At 43.0% G+C, this 24,675-nt stretch overlaps 1 pseudogene; it reads left to right on the top strand.

Moving 5' to 3' along the window:
- The window catches only part of LOC136620184 (protein polybromo-1-like), an 86,027-nt pseudogene that overhangs the window by 47,929 nt on the left and 13,423 nt on the right, over positions 1-24,675 (top strand).

Here is a 24,675-nt window from a genome sequence, read left to right as displayed (position 1 = left end):
CCCTTTGTGACGCGGCCCTTTTTTTCCCCATTTTCGTTATTTCCTCCCCCCCTTAAAAAAATCATAACCCCTTTTATTTATCCATCGACGTCGCTGTATAAGGGCTTGTTTTTTGTGGGACAAGTTGTATTTTTCAATGGTGCTATTTAATGTACCAAATAATGTACTGAAAAACTTTTAAAAAATTCTAAGTGGAGTAAAATAAAAAATAAAAAAAACACATTCCATCATCTTTCAGTGCGTCTTGTTTCAACGGCGCACTACCTGCAACAAAAGCGACATGATAACTTTATTCTATGGGCCGGTACGATTACTACGATGCCAAACTGTATACATTTTTTTTTTTACTATAATATTTTATTCTTTTTTTCTTCAAAGACGTTTAATTTTTTTCAATTCTTTTTTGCAGTCATCTTGTGTGCACAATAACTTTTTTATTTTTCCGTCGACGTAGTTCAGCGATGGCTCATTTTTTGCAGAATGTTCTGTAGCTTCCGTTAGTACTAATTCGGAATACATACAACTTTTTGATCGCTTTTTATTGTGTTTTTTCTGGGAGCAGGGTGACTGAAAAAGTGCATTTCTGGCGTTCTTTATTTTTTTTTCGGACGACGTTCACCATGCGGGGTAAATAATGCGCTACTTTGATAGATCACACTTTTACAGACGTGGCGATATCAAATATGTATTTTTATTTTATTATTTAGACTTTTTAATTATAGATATTGCAAAAGGGGGGGATTTAAACTTTTTATTTTATTTTTTTTTTTACAATTAAAAAAACTGTATTTTTTTTCCCTTTACTTTTAACAATGACTACAATGTGCGATACTTTGATCGCTCCTGCAGTATGACGTAATGCTATAGCATTATGTCATACTGCGTTCTGACAGGCAGCCTATCAAGCCATTCCCCTTTCAGAAGGCCCCCGGCAGCCATGACACCTGCATGGCTCCCCTGATCTCACCATGGGGGGGGCCGTATGGGACACCCGAACAGTGTTCAGGGGCTTTAAATGCCGCTGTCAGAACTGACAGCGGCATTTAAAGGGTTAATAGCCGCGACCGGCCAAACGGCCTAACGCGGCAATTGTAGTAAACAGCTGACGCCCGCGCTGTATGCAGAGAGGTCGCCCCCGCGACCTCTCTGCATACATACCCCGACGCTCCAGGACGTAAATGTACGTCCTGGAGCGGGAAGGGGATAGTTTATACCAAAAACTAACTATGCCAGAAATGTACTCCAGCCGTCCTACATTTCTGTGAAAGCGCACGGAGGAGTCAGTAACGCCTAAGATGTGAAGAGGCGTGCACCTTTTAATCTATGTGCATATTGTACGCCAGCAGAGTTTAAGATTAGCATTAGAAACACTGATTTTTATAAATTTACCCCATTGTCTCATCCATGTTCGAAGTCTAAGCTGGTGCTGCTCGTGAGTTTCTGTGGTTCCAAGTGTTTTATTACCTGTTTGTTGATTTGTGTTCATTTTCTAACTGAACAGAGATGAAGATGTGTACGTGTGCGAGTCCCGGTATTCTGCCAAAACCAAATCCTTTAAGAAGATTAAGTTGTGGACAATGCCGGTCAGCTCCGTGCGCTTCAGGCCCAGGGACATTCCTCTGCCCGTTGTGAGAGTGGCCTCGGTATTTGCACATAAAGATAAGGTAGATGAAGATGCAGCCTCAGAAAACATGGAGGACACAAAGGACGAGGATATCACGATCTGCTTGGAAAAGGTTAGATTTCCTCTGCATTGGTGTTCAGTTGGTGTAAATGTGTTTCATTACAACTGCTATCGTTTTTTCAGTCTTTCTCATCAATGGATCAATTTTTCTTTTCTTTCTAGGATAAGGAAGATGTTCCTGTTGATATGCCCAATGGGGAACCTGGTTGCCACTATTACGAGCAGCTTCGGTACAACGACATGTGGCTGAAGGTTGGAGATTGTGTGTTTATAAAGTCACATGGCTTGGTTAGGCCAAGGGTGGGCAGGTAAGGAAATCTGTTTTCACACTGGTGCGTAAAGTGGATAAAATGACCATTGTTGTAGTTCTGTATGCAATTTTGAACTTTTGTTAAATTATATACATTTTTTTATTATTATTGTTAGCCGTTTAGTCATTCGCTACCCTAAAGGCGAGCTCCCTCCGTGTTTTTCGTTTTGCACTGCTTCTTTCAGTTGTCTGATATTCATGCCAGTATCAGCTTTGATGGTATCAAGCCAATTTTATTCTTTAGCGGCCAGGTCGTCTTCTTTTGTCGCTGATCAGTCCAAGCATTATAGATTTTTCTAGTGGCTCTGCTTGCATTACATGGCCAAAATCCGTGAGCCTGAGTCCGGTCATCTTGTCCTCCATCAGCCTGAGCCCATTTATTTTATTTTATTTTTTATTAGAAGCTATAACCGCTTACCAGTCATATTTGAAATTTAAAAATCCCTCCTGCAAATGCCACTTTTTTTTGTAGAATTTTAATTTATGTCTCAAGTAAATATAGTTGGCACATAACTCGTCTGCCTTAAATGCTGCCCTTAGTGATGTAGTGAATGCTAACTTTAAGGACCAGAAAAAAATATTTCCATCTTGTTCCACCAGTCATAACTTTTTTTTAAAAATCTTGTAATTATATGTAGCTACATGAGATCTTGTATTTTGCAGCACAAGTTGTATTTTTTGACAATACAGATGCATTAATTATTATTATTTTCTTACTAATAAAACATTCTGTAACAGAAAAAAATATTTTTTTTCCTTTAAAAGTTAAGTAACTGGGTTATAGAGTTAATAAAAGTCTATTTAAGTACAGAAGGTTGAAAAGATGAACAGGTGCTCATTTAACCTCTCCTTTTCTGGGGATAAAAAAAAGACCTGCATGTGTGACAATCAGAGAGCAAGTTTGTTCTCTGATTGAAAAGTGTGGTTGATAACATGGTCAAAAGCCTATATTACTTCCTTTTATGGGATGATCTGAAGCCTTTAAAACACAGGCTGGATACTGACAGATCCTTTCTCCCTCCCTGCTTGTTTTCTGGTCTCTGCACACCTGAAGTGACAACTGCAAGATTAGTACATGCAGCTCTCTCTTCAACCTGCTCTGCATCCGCCTAGAACTGGGCTACTGCTGCTGCTTTGGTCTTACTTAAAAGTCAAGAGACCAATACCACAGTGGTAGCCCCATGCTAGGCAGATATACAGCTGTTAGAATAGTACTTTTCTTGGGCAAAACTGTTAGGTGTCCAAAAGGCTTCTCCAATGACTATAAAGGAAAAATAACTAGAGGATATGTCTGAACACTCACTAGCAGGACTTGCATTGCATACAATTACCATGTAAAGGACTACAGTTCCAATAATTATTTTCCTCTCTCACAAGCTGTGCCTCTGTACTCGGGATCTGTGGGGGTCTCAGCAGTGAGACCCCTACCGATCAGCATGTTATCACTTATCCTGTGGACAGGGAATAACTTGTGATTGTGGTACAACCTCTTTAACAGTTGAAAATGTGGTGTTTGGTCAGAGTCCATGGAGCTAGTCCCAGCATATGTACCAAAACATTGTTAAACATTCACTTTTTTTTGGTGGTAGACAAATTTCTGAAGGCGAATACGCAGGTTTATCCTTCATGTAAATTGTTCTATATCTCCAAATCTGAACTTGGCATAAAAGATTTTAATCACATTTTGTAATATTCTACATTTTTAGAATCAAAAAAAATGTGGCTTCGAGATGGAGCAGCCTATTTCTATGGCCCAATATTTATTCATCCCGAGGAGACCATTCATGAGCCAACCAAGATGTTCTATAAGAAAGAAGTGTTCTCGAGTAACTTAGAAGAAACCTGCCCCATGACCTGCATTTTAGGTGAGTGTGCCTGCTTTCTAGGTACAATCAGGTACTTGTACTAGAGTTTCATTATATCAGAAGTTGAGATTTAACGCAGTCTTCCAGTTTTAAACTAAAATTTGACTATACCTTTCTGATGTATAGTCAACCTACTTAGTGTCCTCCTTAGTGTCTGTTCTGCCTTCATTCCTAGACTCTGGCCCTCTGTTCCACTTTCAACAACATCGCCGCTACTTTCTCAGACTTACTCATTTAAAATGCCAAAGAAAAGTTTAAGACCACACACACTCTCCACTGCCCTTGGATGGACCAGCTGCAGTTGGAAACCTATGATGAGACTTGCAGGGTAAAACACAGACGAGATGGCCCACCTGAGGATAGTGGATCTGTCACAAGTGTCTGTTTTATTTTGAAAATCAATTTAAAAAAATTCTATGCTTACCTATTCCTCCCCCGTCAGTCTATTTACCCTTTTAAATAAAAAATAAAATAAAATAAAACAACAAAATCTGCTCAACAGCATACAGATGATGTCACTTCCTGCAGGAGCGAGGTCCAAACTTCTTGTTTTAAGGTTCCCAGTAACGCGTCAAGTCCCAGAGCACGAGATCTCATGTTCTGACCCGAGTGCCATTTATTATATTAATCCCTTACTGCTACAGCCCTTTGCTCTGTCGGCGTGGAGGAGGGAGCGACAGCCTGCAGGAGGCGAGTATTGATTTTTTTTCTACAGTGTATTCCCGGCATATAAGTCGACAGTCGGGGTCGTCTTAAATGCCCAGTCGTCTTATACACCGGAAAATACGGTATTTATTTTCTGTAATTTAAAATGCTTTTTTCTTTTAGTCTTAACAGAGGACTTGAACTTGCGATTATGTGATTGCTTATGTAGTAGACTGCAATACGACGGCGTTGCATTATACTTATAATAGACAAACCATCATGGCAGACCTTCAAAAGGCCCCTGGCTGCCATGACACCCCAACAGCACCCTGTGATCTCATGGTGGGGGTGGGGCATTTGGGACATTTCTAACCTGATCAGGACATTTTAAATGCCACTGTCAACATTTACAGCAGCAATTAATGGGTTAACAGCTGAAACCGGAATGTTTGAACCCAGCTGTTTCTGCGAAGAGCTTGGTCATCGGCATGCTGTTTTTTGGGGGGGGTTGTGGGTCATATTAAAAGGAAAAAAAACTGAAAAAAATGAGGGGTTTACTATTTAATTCTTAAAATATAATGGTCATTCACTTTGTCTTGGCCGGTCCGGATTATAAATGTCTGTTTACTTCTATTTGCTTGTTGGTTGCACTGATAATTTTGGTGCCACAGGATCAAAATCCTCATTAATAAGAGTATCTAATGTTTTCTTGCCTTTTCTAGGAAAGTGCGCGGTTTTATCTTTCAAGGATTTCCTGTCTTGTCGTCCAACTGAAATTCCTGAAAATGATGTACTACTGTGTGAGAGTCGCTATAACGAGAGTGACAAGCAAATGAAGAGATTTAAAGGGTTAAAAAGGTTTTCCCTGTCCGCCAAGGTTGTGGATGATGAAATCTATCATTTCAGGTAAAATACAACTATAACTTTGTTGCTGGGTAGATTTGAAGTGAGCATTGGTAGATGTCAGAATGTCAAATATTTCATTACCATGAAACCCCCTTGATCTGGCGCCCAGAATTCCTGTTATGGTTTCAGGCTACAAACACAAATGTAGGAGGATCAAACCTCAAAGCATTGGGTCACCATTCGCTATGACCCCAGTAGTAGTAATGTTATCTGGTGGTTTACATCTAGTAGTTAAGGGAGATGGAATAAATCCTCCACAGTGCCACCTATTGAAAGGCAGCATTCCTTCGAGTCAAAGTGGGACTTTTTATACAAGTCTTCTTACAATGACTGGGAATCAAATTTTGATTCCCAGTCATTGTAAGAAGACTTGTATAAAAAGTCCCACTTTGACTCGAAGGAATGCTGCCTTTCAATAGGTGGCACTGTGGAGGATTTATTCCATCTCCCTTATTTACATATTACCCAGAGGAGCGTGCGTGGCCATTTGAGTCTCCTCACTTAGTTTATAGTTGCTCTCCCTAAGGAGAAAAGAGCGTTTCTGACATCTAGTAGTGTAATGGACCCTACTCATTTTTTTTTTTATTCAACTAAACTAGTCAGAAGAAAGTAATAACCAAAAATCTCATAATCAACCCAAATAATAAAATAAAAATTGCCATTACCTGAAACTGCTATTGACTTCACAAAGGAAAACGATCAAGGGATTATGAATTTGACATTAGAATCAAACTGGGATCGTGTATCATTCTGGTCCTGAATGGACCATGGTCATGTTCAGCTGGTGCATCATCTACTACCTTGGCTGTGAGGGAGTGATGTAATTAGCAATTAAAGGACTACTTCGGTGAAAATACATTTTTCCATCTCTGCCCCCCTCACCTGATTGCCTGTCCACTCTGGAGGTTTCCTATGTAGAATTGTAATCCTTTCCATGCAGTGTAGACTTTTACTTTCACATCAATCCCATGATGCATCAGCAGAGCATTGCATGAGCAGCTTTAGACTGTATTATTACATTCTGCATTCACCTAAATAAGCTGCAGACCATAATATACAGTCAGAAGATGAGCTGTCATCTCCTCTATTATAACTGTGTGATCATCATCAGTAACTGTGATCAGTGTATCCGTGTCCCCCTGTAAGCAGTATCAGTGATAGTCCATGTAATAGCATCACACAGCCTGACTAAAAAACTGAGCACTTAAGCCCAAGTAGATCAGAGCTGGTCAGAATATAGATCACATGACCACCTGAGATAAAAAGGGCCAGGAGTTTCGGACAGAAAGGAATAACTGACTAAGGTAATACTAGCTCACTTATATATACTTGGGGGATAGCTGCATAATGAATGAATAATTAAAATCACCGGAGTGGCCCTTTAAATGCCAAGAGCTGAATGGTTATAATTGTTATATTTTCCATCTAATCCCACTGGTAGCTACTAGAAGCATCCTCCCGCCATTCCATGTAGTTACTGAGGGACCAGCACTAGTTCAGGGGATCTGGTGCTTCTAGGAGGCAAGGATTATTTACAGTCCATTGGTCCTGTTTCCAATAGTGATTGTAAGTGCTGGTATAGGGGGAATTGGAGCGTTGTATCCAGCTTTATTAGTGTTTGTGCAAGTGGCACTAATTTTAGATGTCATATATTTCTACCTGTTTGATTTGACTCTTTTCATAGTAGGTAGGTGCAAGTAAGGAGACACTTACATGAACCTGGTGCTGAATCTTAACACCTAGAAAGGGGTATTTGTTAAGGTATAATAGGTAGAAATAGTAGGGATTGATGGCAAATCTGTATAATTGCAATTCTGCTTGTTTTCTTAGGAAACCTATTGTTCCTCAAAAAGAGCCATCTCCACTCTTGGAAAAAAAAGATCCAAGATTTGGAGGCAAAATTTGCAGAATTGGAAGGTGGTGACGATGACATTGAAGATATGGGAGATGATGATGGAGAGATGTTGGACGCCCCAAGTCTTCCACAACTTCAAACCCCCTTGTCTGGTGAATTAGATCTCATGCAATACACTCCTCAACAGGTAAAGTAAAGCTAGTCTGGGAGAATACACTAATCTACTCTGTACCCAAGCAGTGTTGATGGGTTTATGTTGTTGAGAAGTACATACAGCCCTCATCAGGCTTGCACTTTATGTAATGTCCAGATACCATACAACCAAAACTTCAGACCAGGTTTAACTTATCTTTATCCCCCAGGGCCATAAAGTGGACTTAAAGGGGTTGTCTCACGCCGAAACGGGTTTTTTTTTTATTCAATAGCCCCCCCGTTCAGCGCGAGATAAACCCGATGCATGTGTTAAAAAAAAAAACGGGTAGTACTTACCCGAATCCCTGCGCTGCGGCGACTTCTTCCTTCTTCTTACTTACCTTAGTAAGATGGCCGCCGGGATCTTCACTGTGCAGTCCATTGCCGATTCCAGCCTCCTGATTGGCTGGAATCGGCACACGTGACGGGGCGGAGCTACGAGGAGAGCCGCCCCATTCAGAAGACAGAAGACCGCACAGCGCAAGCGCGTCTAAAATCGCCAGAAGAGGCGATTATAGATGGATCCATGGAGGCGAGGACGCCAGCAACGGAGCAGGTAAGTGAATAACTTCTGTATGGCTCATAATTAATGCACAATGTATATTACAAAGTGCATTCATATGGCCATACAGAAGTATATAACCCCACATGCTTTCATGAGACAACCCCTTTAACATTAAATATTGGAAGTGATATGGTTCTATGTTTTATTCCCCCTGTTAACTCATTGTGCAGGTAACATGTTTATTGTTTGTCTGTAGTGCTCACACTGAAAATGGACAACGCTTATGACTAGAATTGTTTAAGTGGGATTTACCATTTTTTGTTTTAATGGGGTTCTGTACTTGTGTAACTATAGCTCAAAAATTATGACCAATATATACTTTTTAGTTCTCCTTCTGATCTGACTATACTGGTGCATATTATGCTTTGCCCTAAGATTGCCGTGGTAGCATCAGTAGAGTAACTCTTCTGTGCATGGACATCCTGTCTTGATTTAGCTACCATGGTACCCCGAGAGATAGCTTAAAGCATATTTGCACTTTCAGATGACTTTTCAGAATAAGCTGCAGTGTGTACATGGAGAATAACACTATATGTTCGACCATTATTTGACTTGCATTCTACATTTTTCCCAGTTTTTCTCTCTGCAGGCCTCCTTGATTTAATGGGCTAGTCTCTCCACAGACACCTCTTCTATGTAAGAGCTCTGCTAAAATTGGCTGATTATCCCGATCCGGCTCATCAAGTTATCTGCAGCAGTTTACTTTACCAAACTTCTAGAGAATCTCCCTAGTGGGTGACCTATAGAGTTATAGATGTGGCCAATTAGATGAATAGCCCGAGTCCACCATAGTGAGTGTCACTGCTTGTTAGCAGAGTCCCCACCATTCAGGACCCCGGAGTGGAGAGCCACTAACGCCTCAATACACAAGTGCCTCTGAAGTAGTCGTGAACTTTTTAGTTTCTTGTAGTAACACAGCTGGAAAGGTACATTATACCAGATTTGGTTTTGGTGGATGGATTAAAAAAAATCCAAGTGAAAACCACTTTGGTCCAGATAGTCTATCATTCTGTACAACTAATGAAGTAAAAAGGCTTTTCCATTTTCCGTGTGATGCGCTGTCATTAGCACGGTGCTTTTTGCTCATGGCATTATAAGTTGGGGCTCCATGTTTGTTGCAGAGGCTTTGCCGCTTGGACTGAATAAAGAAAAGCAGCAATACCACGTACATACATGTTGTGTCATCGCTCATGCAATTCCCTGTCTGAACGTAGAGTTTTTTATTTTCTTACAAATGCAGAATTTTTTTTTGTTAATCCTTTTACAATTGGTGTTTTAAAACACTAAATCAGGCCACCGCACAACCACAACCAAGCTCCCCCCGATGTACCGACGACCTGACGCCAGGAATAAGGAAATAGTGACTGGCAGCATTCAGCAATGTAGAAAAATACAAGATTTATTTCCCCATTACAAAAATTACGGCAACGTTTCGGTCGTAATAGACCTTCCTCAAGCCAACACCATTAACCAATGACATACAAACATGCACAGGAGTGTCTCATCACTATATTATATTGGATAGATATATTCTCCCTGTGATAGGATGGAGGGCTGAGTCGGCCTTGAGCCTGATTCATGTGGGAATCGAACTTGCAACCTCCAGGTCGTAGGCGAGAGCTTACACTCTGCACCACACGAGGCTCATATGACATCATCAACGATGCGCCGGATAACAGCTGAGACGTGTGGAGAGAGGTAATCAGTGATGAGACACTCCTGTGCATGTTTGTATGTCATTGGTTAATGGTGTTCACATTTCCTATATATATGGTGCACTTTGTATGATATGTATTGGCTTGAGGAAGGTCTATTACGACCGAAACGTTGCCGTAATTTTTGTAATGGGGAAATAAATCTTGTATTTTTCTACATTGCTGAATGCTGCCAGTCACTATTTCCTTATTCCTGACTGCACCCTTGGAGCCTCTCTGGTTTAGGCTTCCTGACTGGCTTTTGCACACTGTTTTGCCTGGCTCTATGTGAGGATATATGCTGTGCTGCTGGGAACCTCTTTTTTCTACTCAGTGATATCTACAAACCAGATCCAGCTTGCACCTGATACAGGCACAAAATGGAAAAATACCCAGACTCTGACAGACCAGGTAACCCTGTTATTTTTTCGTATTCGGATGTGGATGTTAACAAGATTATTGCAGGAGCTACACGCAAGAATAGCTATCTAGAAATGCCAACAGTGGATATGTTACTACGGAAGTGGGAGATGGAAAATAAAAAGAACATCTCCCTATCTTTGCACATGTCCACACTATGTGAATATTTTAAGGTAAAACGCATTCCGAGAGGGCTACGCCCACATGTGCGCCCGACCTTAATGGCAGATAACAAGACATTTTGTTCAAAATTTGAAGGCATAGTGAATAAATTTTCGTTTGACATGATTGTCTTGAATGTTGAGTTCTTACAGTTGGAGATTGCTGAGAGTACAGCTCGCATATCCTCCTTGGAAAAGAATATTCTAGAGATCTTGACACCAGAGGACTGGAATAAACATAAGGAGAAAAAAACAACATATCTCAAACGACATCAGGAGGAATTGGAGAGTATAAAAAAAACCAAGTGGTTTAGGGATGTCGACGATTATGCTTATGGTCGTGTATATTGTTGGCAGACATCAAAGAATAAAGTCACAGATCCCTTTGAATCGAATACCAAACAAAGACGACAACGACGCCGTCAACCCAGGAATAGAAACCAATTTGGGCCGTGGCAATCCAAACAGGATGAAGAGAAAAGAGGGACCTTCCGGTGCCGCCGAGGCGGACGAAAACATCACAGGGCATACAAGAGATCCCGACGGGGTGATGACCCGATCCACAAAACGACCACCGCTGATGGACTTCAGGAAATAGTGGATGTTGGAGCTTGTGAACCTACCAGTGACGGTATTGTAATCAACATTTCTTCCAGGGTATTGACATCAGATGAGACGACTGTATTGGGCAAGGGTCTATCATTTTGCTGTGTAACTTCTATGAATTGGTTTGATCTTAATCTTGATGTACAGCGTTTATTCAGAAATTTAAGGCTTAAAAATCAATTTTCCTCACAACCATCACGTACGGTTGCACAGACCACTACACCGGGGTCTTTTTCCCTGGTTGGAACTGGTCTTCGCAACAAAAGTACGTATCAACCACCTACATCAAATCCTCAAATTGAAGTATTTGCTAAATTAGTATTAAAAGATATTGAAAAACTGAGATCCAAAACATTGGGTAACAAGAGGAGGCTTAAGAATAACCTTAATATGAGGGAAAGGAAAGCCCTTAATTCTCTTGCGCAGGATGATGCGATTGTGGTTAAACCAGCCGATAAGGGTGGAGCAATAGCCGTGATGGATACCAGTATGTACACAACAGAAGTGTTCAGACAATTAAATGATGAAAATGTTTATGAAAAATTGCGATCGGACCCTACCATACGGTTTCAATTACAATTAAGGGGAATGTTGAATGAGGCACTATGGGCAGGTTTGATCGATAAAAAGCTGTTGAAATTCCTTGATATCCAGCACCCCATTGTTCCCACTTTATACACCCTCCCAAAGGTCCACAAGGATCCCCAGAATCCCCCTGGGAGACCGATTGTTTCAGGCAGAAACTCACTCTTCTGCAATATCGCACGATTTTTAGACAAGGTCCTGAGGCGTTTTGCAGATGAGGCGGATTCACACATCAGGGATACATCTGACTTTTTGAAAAAAATTGCATCGTTTGATATGACCGAAGATGTTATTCTGGTCACCTTTGATGTGACTGCGCTATACACCTCTATCAGTCACGATAAAGGGATAGATGCCGTCAGACAATTTCTGATGGCATCGGATATGTCCTCTGAGTGCATGCAGTTTGCCCTGTCGCTGCTGGAGTACATCCTCCGCAACAATTATTTTTTGTTTGGGGGGGGTGTACTACAGACAGCGACAGGGCACTGCTATGGGCTCTAATGTGGCGCCAACATACGCCAACATTTTTGTGCGCCAATTTGAGGAGAAGTATATCTATACCTCCATATATGCGGCGTCGTTGGTGTACTGGGGTCGGTACATCGACGACGTGTTTGCTCTATGGAAGGGTTCGCTCCAAACATTACAGGAATTCCATACCTTTCTAAACGCTATTTACCCAGAACTTCAGTTCACTATGTCTTACTCCATTGTGGAAATCCAATTCCTTGACGTTTTGATTAAAAGACAAGGAATGGGATTGGTAACGGATCTTTACACAAAAAAGACAGATCGGAACAGTTTATTGCTCTATAGTAGCAACCATCCGGTCGCCATGAAGGACTCACTACCATGGAGTCAACTTTTACGAGTGCGAAGAATAGCACACGATCAAACCATTGATTTAAGATTGGATGAGATGTGTAGGAGGTTCCTAGATAGGGGATACCCTGCACCAATCATCACAAAAGCTGCCATACGAGCTAGGGCAATACCACAACAAGATCTTTTGACACCTAAATTAAAGAAACAGACAATGGACAGGATTCCGTTTGTCAGTACCTTTAATAGTCTTAGTGGAACCGTTGGTAACATTATCAAAAAACATTGGCCACTGCTGACATTAGATGGGGCTGTAATACCTGAATTTAAAAATAAGCCTATAAATGCATATAGAAGAGGTAGAAACATAGGTGACCAACTGGTCCACTCACACTTTGCTTCACACAAATCAGCCGTCCAGAGTTTCTTTAAACCCCCTAGAAAGGGGAACTTCCCATGCCTTGCCTGTAGTTGTTGTAACAATTTGGTGAGGGGTGACGAATTTCGGCATCCTCTCAGGGGCAATAGGTACAAGATACAGGGGAGATATACTTGTGCTTCACCATACGTGATCTACCTCATCACCTGCCCATGTGGCCTTGGGTATGTGGGTGAAACCACTATGGAGGTGAGATCACGTATGGTGAAGCACAAGAGTACAATTCGGACGGAAAATCTACAATTACCTGTATCGCGACATTTTTTGGAGGCTAAACACAACATCAGCCAGTTCAAATTTAGGGTCATTGATCATGTCCCCGTACTTCCATGGGGGGGTGATAGAGAATTTTTATTAAAAAAGCGTGAGTTAAAATGGATATACGAGTTGGACACCATGCACCCAAAAGGGCTTAATCAGGAGTACATTTTTCAGCCGTTCTTGTAAATCTTGTTACACACATCAGTATATGAATTGTACATATGTTTTATTAATGAATTTTTTATGGGTATATGTGTAATTGTATTCTTTTTGTTTTGTTTACACAGGTTGTTGGTCTCTCGCTGGTTCCCCCGCCACACGTCTGAGATATGACGGTCCATTATTTCATCTTGAAGAAAAAATATAGATTCATGCATAGTGATGTATAGTATCAATAAAATCACAATTTGACTAGGCAGTTAACAGTTGGTGTTCTGTTCTGTTTTATTGGTTTATACAATGGGTTAACATTGGACTATTCATACTCTATGGGTGAGAATGTATATTATTAGATAAGATAGCCTTTGTCAACGTGAATAGACCTGGAAGGGATGACTTTCTAGATGAATATGGGGACATTACTTGATAATACCAGTAGGTTGTTGATATACCCCTTTTTTATTAGATATAGATCACAGTAATGATAAAAGGTCATCTATATTATATTGGATAGATATATTCTCCCTGTGATAGGATGGAGGGCTGAGTCGGCCTTGAGCCTGATTCATGTGGGAATCGAACTTGCAACCTCCAGGTCGTAGGCGAGAGCTTACACTCTGCACCACACGAGGCTCATATGACATCATCAACGATGCGCCGGATAACAGCTGAGACGTGTGGAGAGAGGTAATCAGTGATGAGACACTCCTGTGCATGTTTGTATGTCATTGGTTAATGGTGTTCACATTTCCTATATATATGGTGCACTTTGTATGATATGTATTGGCTTGAGGAAGGTCTATTACGACCGAAACGTTGCCGTAATTTTTGTAATGGGGAAATAAATCTTGTATTTTTCTACATTGCTGAATGCTGCCAGTCACTATTTCCTTATTCCTGACTGCACCCTTGGAGCCTCTCTGGTTTAGGCTTCCTGACTGGCTTTTGCACACTGTTTTGCCTGGCTCTATGTGAGGATATATGCTGTGCTGCTGGGAACCTCTTTTTTCTACTCAGTGACCTGACGCCAGGAGTCAGGCTGCCCTCCCCTCCCTCATTGACGCAAGGGGGAACCCTAACAGAGGCAGAACCCACTGAGACACCCAGTGACAAACAAACGAAAGATGGCGAACCAGGGGAGACAGTGGACAGCAAATTACCCAAACAGTTGTTAGACAACGGAAAGGTAAATTTTGAGAGCCAAGGTCAGGCCCACTATTGTTTTCCGGTATTTAGATGACTAGTAATCTCTTCTTTCTGGGGTGGGAGGGCCGATTGCGTGGTATTGCTGCTTTGTCGTGGCTGTGCTTGCAGATCTGCTGAATGTCTTCCTAGCTTGTTGCTTTTTTTTCCTTTATGTGTCTCCATTTCCTAGATCTCATCTAACATAGAACCATACCGAAACTGTCCACTCTCTAACCACAGATCTAGCCTAAGATTGTCTGGTGTTGGCAACAGCCACCAAAGAAAAGGCTTTTCCACTGGGTTTCAGTAATTCTAAATTCTTATTTTCTATTTATATATAAAGAGTCGGGTTACTTTTTAGAACATTTTGAACAAAATATCTAACGTTTTCTCCATTTTAGTCAACACCAAAATCTGTCAAGAACAGCACTAAGAAAGAAGGAGGCAAGAGGAAGATTAACATGAGCGGTTACATCCTTTTCAGTAGTGAAATGAGGGCAGTTATAAAAGCTCAACATCCAGACTACTCTTTTGGTGAACTTAGCAGATTAGTAGGAACTGAGTGGAGGAACCTTGAGGCCACAAAGAAAGCCGATTATGAAGGTAAAATATGGATCTGATTCCATCTCGCTTCAGAATCCACCTGTGCAGACATCCATGCTATAGATTTAATCAACACAAGGAGGTGCCATCATAATCTCTGATATCCCTGACCTGTTTACTAATGCATTCAAGCCCTTAAAGACGCGCACCCCCTCCCCTTTCATTTTTGTTTTTGCTTACCCCCTTTTAGAAGACCATAACTATTTTTATTTATTCATTGACGTACCGTCCCTGTCGCCCCTTTCCCTGGAAAATGCACCCCACCTTTTTTTATCAGGATGTTGTTAAATATAAGCCTCCCCCGAAAATAAGCCCTAGCTATAATAGGTTCAAAAAAAAAAAGTTAAAATCAATACTCACCTAGTCATTGGCATCCGTGTCCCTCGCGCTGCTCTTCGGCGTTGCAGCAGGCTGCAGTCCTCAGCGCTGACAGGATTTTCTTCTGGTGACTGGGCTTTAATCCCCCGCCTCCGGGAAGAGAGCGCTGTGATTGGATCAAACGGCAGCCAATCGAAGCCGGCGGTTGATTATTCACAGCCATTCAGTGTTGGTTCATCCAGCAGCTGCTTTGATTGGCTGGCACTTAATCCAATCACAGCGCTTGCTGGAGGCGGGGTACTCAAAGCCCCGTCACCAGAAGAGAATCTTGTCAGCACTGAGAACTGCAGCAGCGTGGGGACCAGGGCGAGGGACACAGATACCAGCGGCTAGGTGAGTATTGCTTTTTTTACCTCATTGCTTATACTCACTCAGCCGCTGGCGTCTGTGTCCCTCGCTCTGGTCCCTACACTGCTGCAGTTCTCAGCGCTGACAGGATTATCTTCTGTTGACGGCGCTTTGAATCCCCTGCCTCCAGTAAGCGCTGTGATTGGATCGAGTGCCAGACAATTAGAGCCAGCCCTCAAAGAACCAATCACAGCGCTTACTGGAGCTGGGTTATTTAAAGCCCTGTTACCAAGTGAAAAGAATCCTGTCAGCGCTGAGAACTGCAGCAGCGCAGGGACCAATGCGAGGGACACAGATGCCGGCGGCTGGGTAAGTATTAGACACCCCCTGAAAATAAGACACTGTGCCTTTTTTTTTAGGCAAAAATTCATATAAGACGGTGTCTTATTTTCAGGGAAACAAAGAAGCTGTATGAGGGCTTGTTTTTTTGCGAGAGGAGTTGTATTTTTCAATGGCACTATGTAATGTACCGTATAATGTACTGAAAAACCTTTTAAAAATTCTAAGTGGAGTGAGATGGAAAAAAAAACTAATTCCGTCATCTTTGGGTGTGCCTTGTTTCTACAGCATACATCCTGCAACAAAAATGATATCACTTTATTCTATGGGTCAGCACAATTATTTTGATACCAAATTTATGGGGTTTTTTTTCTTTTGTTTGCTGTAGTATTATTTTTTTCCAAAGATATTCTACTTTTTTTTTTTTTACATTTTCTGCCACCATCTTCTGATAGTCCTAACTTTTTTGTCTTTTTCTGTCAACACGGTTGTGCGAGGGCACATTTTTTGAGGGACGTCCTGTAGTTTCTATGGGTACCATTTTGGAGTACATACAACTTTTTGATAGCTTTTTATTACATTTTTCTTGGAGACGGTGTGACCAAAAAAGCGCAATTCTGGCATAGATTTTATTTTTATTTAACATTTACCGTGCGGGGTAAATAATGTGTTACATTGATAGCTCAGACTTTTACAGTTCCCATAGGGGACAAGAATTTCGATGATTTGATCACTCCTGCAGTATGATGAAATCCCATAGCATTACATTATACCGTGATCTGGCAGGCATTCTATCAAGCTGTTAGAATTGATGGTGGCATTTACAGGATTAACAGCTCCAATCAGCAGCGCTACTTATCGGAGCTGTTGTGGACAGATGTCTGCTGTAAGAGTCAGCATCTGCATTGTATGGAGCAGGATCGACCCCCGATCCCTTCTATACAAACCCCAAACATCCAGGACGTAACTGTATGTCCTGAAGCGTTAAGGGGTTAAATATATCTTACCTACCCAAAAACATGTTGTAGTCAAAAACATTGACCTAGCGCTATACCTCTGTTCTAGCGTCCTATATTGAAAGAACAGTAAGGTACTTGAATAGGACTCATGGATGCGGTTGCGGTACATGATAGTATGGCGCAGAGGCCCCCGGGGGGTCTTAGGACATTGATTTTAATTTTGTGCTGTGACCCCTGTAAGAAATAGAGTCTAAAACCCAATTGCAAAGTTGAGGAGTAGCATGTGTGAATCAGAAAACGATTAGCAACCGGAAAGTACAAAGTGGTTGTGAAGAAGTCTCAGGTAGTCTGAAAACTCCTTCAAGTATTTACATTTTTTGTCTAGGGTATTATACAATAATGGCTTTTACTACAAGCTCCTAATTCATTGTTGATAGCAAAAGATGTAAAAAATACATAAAAGCTTAGTTTGCTTAGTAGCTTGCACAAAGATATACGGGTACAGCTGGGTACAGGCTGCAAGATTTACGTGTACGGCACAAGGCAGTGCACAATGACCTTTGGATAGGTGATAAGTGTCTGCGGGAAAGCCCCTTGAAGTATTGATGGCCTGTACTTGGGGTACTTGTGGGTCCGACCCCTGGCGATTAGCACAATGAAGAGGCTGTGGTCCCCTTCATTGTTTGCACAGGTACAGCGACTGGATTTTGGCTTTAGACTTGGGATATAAGACGTCATTGATTATATACATATATTTGCTTCTTACAGAACGTGCTGCCAAAGTAGCGGAGCAGCAAGAAAGGGAACGTGCAGCGCAGCAGCAACAGCAGCAGCAGAACTCTTCCCCCAGAGCTGGCACTCCTGTGGGAGCTCTAATGGGAGTCGTGCCTCCACCAACACCAATGGGAATGATTAACCAGCAGATGACACTAGCCTCAGGTAGACGATCCATGATCATGCGGACATTACAGGAGTACATGGCTTTACTTGCACTTGTTACTAGACATTATTAATGTGACTGAAGTATTGGTGTTGTGTTCCCTAGTCAGTGGATGGAATATATTTGCATTGTCCTCTCATGTATAGGTAATGGCTACTGTTATCTTATGCTTTACTGAAATATTGTCAAATGATATTGGGTAAATATACTTGGCCATCGTTGGTGAAGCCCCAAACGACACAGAAGGAAACCGATAGTCGTGTCCTGAAGCCATTGGCTGCCGGTTACGGGAGATGTCTCATTAGAGCAAGAATACAATGACCAGCGTGACAACTAAAATACGTAATGGATTTACATGGTTACCTATAGATCACAATCTTTTGCATATTCCACTTGACCTTATTTTATACACTTTCTTCAGTTTACTGGTTAAATGTTAGTGAATTTACAATCATGGATATAGGGAGCCATTTACAGTAATGATATTATCAGATAAGGAATTTAGCAGCCTTTCCCGAGGCGATCCACTATGAGGGCGCAGTCTGCTTTGGAGAGGAATTTTAGAGAATAGTTCTCTCCGGATTAGAGAAAAGTCTGTTCTTATGCCAGAAATGTGCCACTCGTGTCCGAGGCCTTGTCTAGTTCTCTTCAATGGCCCATTTACACGAACGATTATCACTCAAAATTCATTTGATAATTGTTTAGTGTAAAGGCAAAAAAAAAATCGCTCACTATTTGTTTGCGTTTTTTTTTTTTTATCGCTGACTTTTAGTCAATGAAAGAACTGTTGCTGGATCGCTGGCTTCTCGTTCCGTGTAAATGCTCTCCACTCGGTGCTTCAGGTAGAAGGTGAAGCACTGAGCGGAACCCAGCGATCCAGCGGCAAAATCTTGGATCTAAATTCTCTGCAGCAGCGCTGATGACCTTAGCAGGGACGTCAGCGTGCGAGCAGTCATTTAAGCGACTGTCGGCCCATGTAAAAGGGCCATAAGCTGCAATGCCAGGTCAAGGCAATGGACAAGAGAGGCATTGTTTATGGACAAAGAACCGCCATACACAGAAGACTGGATGGTTAGGAGCAGTTAATTTACAAGCATCTTGTATGGAAAGGGTAAGCATTGACACAGTGAGAGGCGTATGCTCGTCTCAAGCCATCAGAGCGGTGGACAGCAGCCACCTTATAAGTTACATGAGGAGGGATAATGATCCTTTAGGCTATTTTCACATGGCCTTTACTTGGGACCTCCCATAGTTCAAGGAAACCAAATTTGGAGCACAATAGGACCCTATAGGTAGGAGGTTCAGGCATTGCTGCAGTAATATGGGCAGCAATTTCTCTCATGTTATGGCAGTAGAAAATGTCCTAAACCTTGATTGCACTTCTCAGCTACAACTACATGGCCTGAAGGTTTTTTTTGGCATTTAAGGTCAATTCTCTCTATCTGCGCACTTATTGTTAGCAGTAGGGATGCAAACCACCAAGTTTCTTGCTACTGTTTTTTTTTGGGGGGGGGGAGGTTTGTTTCCAGGCTGCATAGTATTGGCTCCTCTGTGTGGTTTTAATTTGCATCTTGAACTTTACACTGAAACTCAAACTTTTCCTAGGGAAAAAGCTATGCCATAAGTACCTGATAGATAAGACTCCCACCTCTCGGGGGCTTGCACATATTGCCAGAATGGATGTCACCGCAAAGGATGGGAGTATGAAAACCGACGGAAGCGAATGGGTGTTACGGAAAAGGCATAGGTTGGATTCCCATCTTAGCCATGTCTGGATGATATTGGAGAACCCTTTAAAATGGGGTTGTCCAATCAAAATTAACTTTTTAAACCTAGATCCAAGTGGGTTAAAACAACAAAACAAACAGTACTTGTGTGTTCTTAACAACAGCGATCCAGCCCCGCGATTTACCTGGTCTTTGACATCAGAAGTCAGGTGAAGGCTGCCTGCCAATCACAGGCCTCAGAATCCCCATTCAGAACTCATGGCATCATTGTGCCGCCAGGATTTGAGTTGTGATGTCAAGAGAACCGGCGACATGTTGTGTCCTCTGATTGGCGGGTGGTGGTCACCCCCCGTCCGCTGTCAACAGATGCAGGACTGCAGTGATGGATCCTCAGCATGGAGGACAGGTAAGTAGCATTTATTTAGTTGCGTTAACCCATTTTGGCTCTACATCTAAAAGTTCATTTCAACTTGACAAGCCCTTTAAAGGGGTTGTCTCGCGAAAGCAAGTGGGGTTAAGCACTTCTGTATGGCCATATTAATGCACTTTGTAATATACATCGTGCATTAAATATGAGCCATACAGAAGTTATTCACTTACCTTCCCTGCGCTGGCGTCCCCGTCTCCATGGCTCCGTCTAATTTCAGCGTCTAATCTCCCGATTAGACGCGCTTGCGCAGAAGGGTCTTCTCCCATCTGTTCGGTCCGGCACGAGCGGCATTCTGGCTCCGCCCCTTCTACGCGGCATTGCGTAGCCCCGCCCCATGACATGTGCCGATTCCAGCCAATCAGGAGGCTGGAATCGGCACATGTGACGGGGCGGAGCTACGCGATGACGCGTAGAAGGGGCGGAGCCAGAACGCTGCTGCTGCCGGACAGACCCGAAGGCAGAAGACCCTTCTGCGCAAACGCGTCTAATCGGGCGATTAGACGCTGAAATTAGACAGCACCATGGAGATGGGGACGCCAGCGCAGGGAAGGTAAGTGAATAACTTCTGTATGGCTCATATTTAATGCACGATGTATATTACAAAGTGCATTAATATGGCCATACAGAAGTACTTAACCCCACTTGCTTTCGCGAGACAACCCCTTTAGGTTTTACAGATCTAAAACCTCCCCGAAGACCTTTTATGTGAAAATTGAACAAATTATCGTATTCACAAAATAATAATGATGTTTTTTGGAGGCTCCGCTTTTAATCTTCTCATTTGATCCCTTTACTATATTCATGGCTTATCATTGGATCCTATAGAGGAAACCTCCTGAGCTTTGTTGACACCTTATATAATTTCCATCCTTCCATGATGTAGCTATTAACATGACGACATGTTTTGATTTTTGTTAAACTGCTAACTCATTTTTGTATGTTCTCAACATTAATATCACAGAATTAACGCCATTTCTTCATGTTAGTGCATGTTTGTTTTAATCCATTATATTGCATGCTTGTTCTTCAAGGCATGATAGGGGGCTATCCGCCTGGCCTGCCACCTATGCAAGGCCCAATTGATGGCATTATTAGCATGGGCAGCATGCAGCCTCTTCATCATGGGGTGATACCACCTCCCCACCTCCTTCCACCTGGTATACCAGGCCTTCCGGGCATCCCGCTACAGGGTAAGAATGTCATAACCTCGTTCACTCACCTCCATCCCACCTCTCACTTCAGATGCTTGTATGTATACTGATCCACCGCCAGTCACTTTATCACCAGACACTTCTAACAATCTTTAGCAATTAAGCTGTTATGTTGGGTTTTGTTATGTGGTTCTCGTCAGGTAAATCTGCCACCTAATTTGGGGGAAGATGTAATTTCTTTGTCCTTAACCACACAAAAACATGGATTCCTTGTCTAGATTGCATAAAATGATTTTAGAGCAATTTTTTGTATGTTTTTGATCTTTTATCTTGTTCAAAGCCCTGGTCGGTTGCATTTACTTTACTGGGGGAGTGAGGAAGTATAGGAACTTATTGGAATATAGGGATGGTCTGAGGATACACAGTATTTTGTACAATGGGTGCACCTGTACTTGTTAGGTGGGCTGCACATGTCCGAGCCGGATTCTGCATGCGGGAGCCCACAGCGGAACCCAGCCCTGACAGCAGCCGGCAACCCTGCGTACTTGACTTTCTTTTCTCTGTATTGTGGAAGGTCGCGGAGAGCCGCTGTTGGACATGTGCAGTATAGATTTTGTTTTCTACATTTTTTTTTTCCATGCCGTTGCTTGGCGATGATGCGGAATCCGCAGTCTGTCCACAATGTCAATTACAGACAGGCTGCAGGTCGGACTGCCTCCAATGACTTCAATGGAAGCCATCCGCACAAAAATGCAGCATGCTGAGATTTCTTTCCTACGCTCATAGAAACTACATTTGGTGTCCGTGAGTATGCCAGAATAATCTATTTCGCATTGCATGCTATGAATAGAATCTGCTGCAGTTTCGCAGTGCGGACGCCCGCAGTGGATTCTGCTGCAAAAATCTGTGCAGACCCCCCCTTAAAAAAATAAAATACATTTTCATGGTCTGATAAAGAGCAAGAAACCATGTCCACCCCAGATGCTCCACCTTAACAAGCTATTTTAATAAATGATTGTATTGTCCTCTTATTCAGAATATCAGCATCTATCAGGTCCCATTTGTGCAGATTTAAGGAATTTCTTTCACTTTTTTTTAATTATTCCCTTTTCCGGGTTTAATTGCAGTTTCTTTTGTGGGACTGGGTTTGCCCTGATATAAGCATTTCTGGGTGATACTTTCAGCTGCGGTGTTAGTAGGACCTCTATAGTTGGTGCACATGTAGCCCATTAGTATGCTACTTCTGTTTGTCTGTAATATATGTGCTGTTCAGTGACAACTTAGCCATTTTCCCATAAAAATGTGGTTTTAATAAGTGTTTTTTAAGTCTTTGTTTTTTAACCAAATGAGCCATTATTCTCCTCTAAATCTAACACTTTATCACTATTTGCCGTTTTTCAGCAGCATATATTTCACAATAACACCTATAATCAAAATCCGTGTTCCACATCTCTCTTAGGGCATTTACCCACTTGCGTTTATTTAAGGCGATTGTCACTGGGACTTTCTAATGTTAAAAACTAGAGATGAGCGAACGTACTCGTCCGAGCTTGATGCTCGTTCGAGTATTAGCGTGTTCGGGATGCTCGTTATTCGTAACGAGCACCACGCGATGTTCGAGTTACTTTCACTTTCATCTCTGAGACGTTAGCGCGCTTTTCTGGCCAATTGAAAGACAGGGAAGGCATTACAACTTACCCCTGCGACGTTCCAGCCCTATACCACCCCCCTGCTGTGAGTGGCTGGCGAGATCAGGTGTCACCCGAGTATATAAATCGGCCCCTGCCGCGGCTCGCCACAGATGCGTTCTGACAGAGATCAGGGAAAGTGCTGCTGGTGCCGGAGCTGCTATAGGGAGAGCGTTAGGAGTTATTTTAGGCTTCAAGAACCCCAACGGTCCTTCTTAGGGCCACATCTAACCGTGTGCAGTAGTGTGGAGGCTGCTTTTTGCAGTGTTGCACATTTTTTTTTTTTGGTATATCGGCCGTGCAGAGCATTGCGCCCTGCAGTAATACTACAGGGACAGAAGTGGTTAGGCAGGGACAGAAGACATATTGATTGAATATAGGCAGTGGGCCTTTGCAAAAAAATTTGTGGGAAAAAATCTATTTGGCCTGGCTGTGACTGTGCTCAGTGTTCTGGGTCTGTCTGTGCTGGGTGTAGTAGTTCTACAAAATCATACGCAGCCAGCTAAGTGTTACAGCAGGCTTGCGCCAAATTATTTCCTGGCTCTGTCTGGGCTGTGAAATTACCGCTGTATTGCAGTTCACAGTGCAACACTCTGCAGTTCTTTGACATACTGCTGGGCCAGAAGCGCTTAGGCAGGGACAGAAGACATATTGATTGAATATAGGCAGTGGGCCTTTGCAGAAAAATTTGGGGGAAAAAATCTATTTGGGCTGCCTGTGACTGTCCTCAGTGTTCTGGGTGTCTGCTGGGTGTAGTAGTTCTCCTAATTCATACGCAGCCAGCTAAGTGTTACAGCAGGCTTGCACAAAATTATTTCCTGGCGTTCCGTAAGCGAAGTCAGCCTCCAACCACAGGCCAATAAGCGGCACATTTAATTACAGCGTTCTGTTTCTGCATTACTGGTAATACAGCATGCTGAGGGGTAGGGGTAGGCCTAGAGGACGTGGACGCGGCCGAGGACTCGGAGGCCCAAGTCAGGGTGTGGGCACAGGCCGAGCCAGTGCGGTGGCCAGGGGTAGAGACAGGGCCAGACCGAATAATCCACCAACTGTTTCCCAAAGCGCCCCCTCGCGCCATGCCACCCTGCAGAGGTCAAGGTGCTCAACGGTGTGGCAGTTTTTCACAGAGACGCCTGACGACCGACGAACAGTGGTGTGCAACCTTTGTCGCGCCAAGATCAGCTGGGGAGCCACCACCACCAGCATGCGCAGGCATATGATGGCCAAGCACCCCACAAGGTGGGACGAAGGCCGTTCACCGCCTCCGGTTTGCACTACTGCCTCTCCCCCTGTGCCCCAACCTGCCACTGAGATCCAACCCACCTCTCACGACACAGGCACTACCGTCTCCTGGCCTGCACCCACACCCTCACCTCCGCTGTCCTCGGTCCCATCCAGCAATGTCTCTCAGCGCAGCGTCCAGACGTCGCTAGTGCCACTGTTTGAGCGCGAACGCAAGTACGCCGACACGCACCCGCACGCTCAAGCGTTAAACGTGCACATTGCTAAATTGATCAGCCTGGAGATGCTGCCGTATAGGCTTGTGGAAACGGAGGCTTTCAAAAGCATGATGGTGGCGGCGGCCCCGTGCTACTCGGTTCCCAGTTGCCACTACTTTTCCCAATGTGCCGTCCCAGCCCTGCACGACCACGTCTCCCGCAACATTGTACGCGCCCTCACCAACGAGGTTACTGCCAAGGTCCACTTAACAACAGACACGTGGACAAGCACAGGCGGGCAGGGCCACTATGTCTCCCTGACGGCACATTGGGTGAATTTAGTGGAGGCTGGGACAGAGTCAGAGCCTGGGACCGC

Source organism: Eleutherodactylus coqui, chromosome 3, assembly GCF_035609145.1.
Source record: "Eleutherodactylus coqui strain aEleCoq1 chromosome 3, aEleCoq1.hap1, whole genome shotgun sequence".
NCBI classification, from domain to species: Eukaryota; Metazoa; Chordata; class Amphibia; order Anura; family Eleutherodactylidae; genus Eleutherodactylus; species Eleutherodactylus coqui.
Note: the sequence above shows the minus strand (reverse complement) of the source record. Positions and strands in the feature narration are given on the sequence as shown.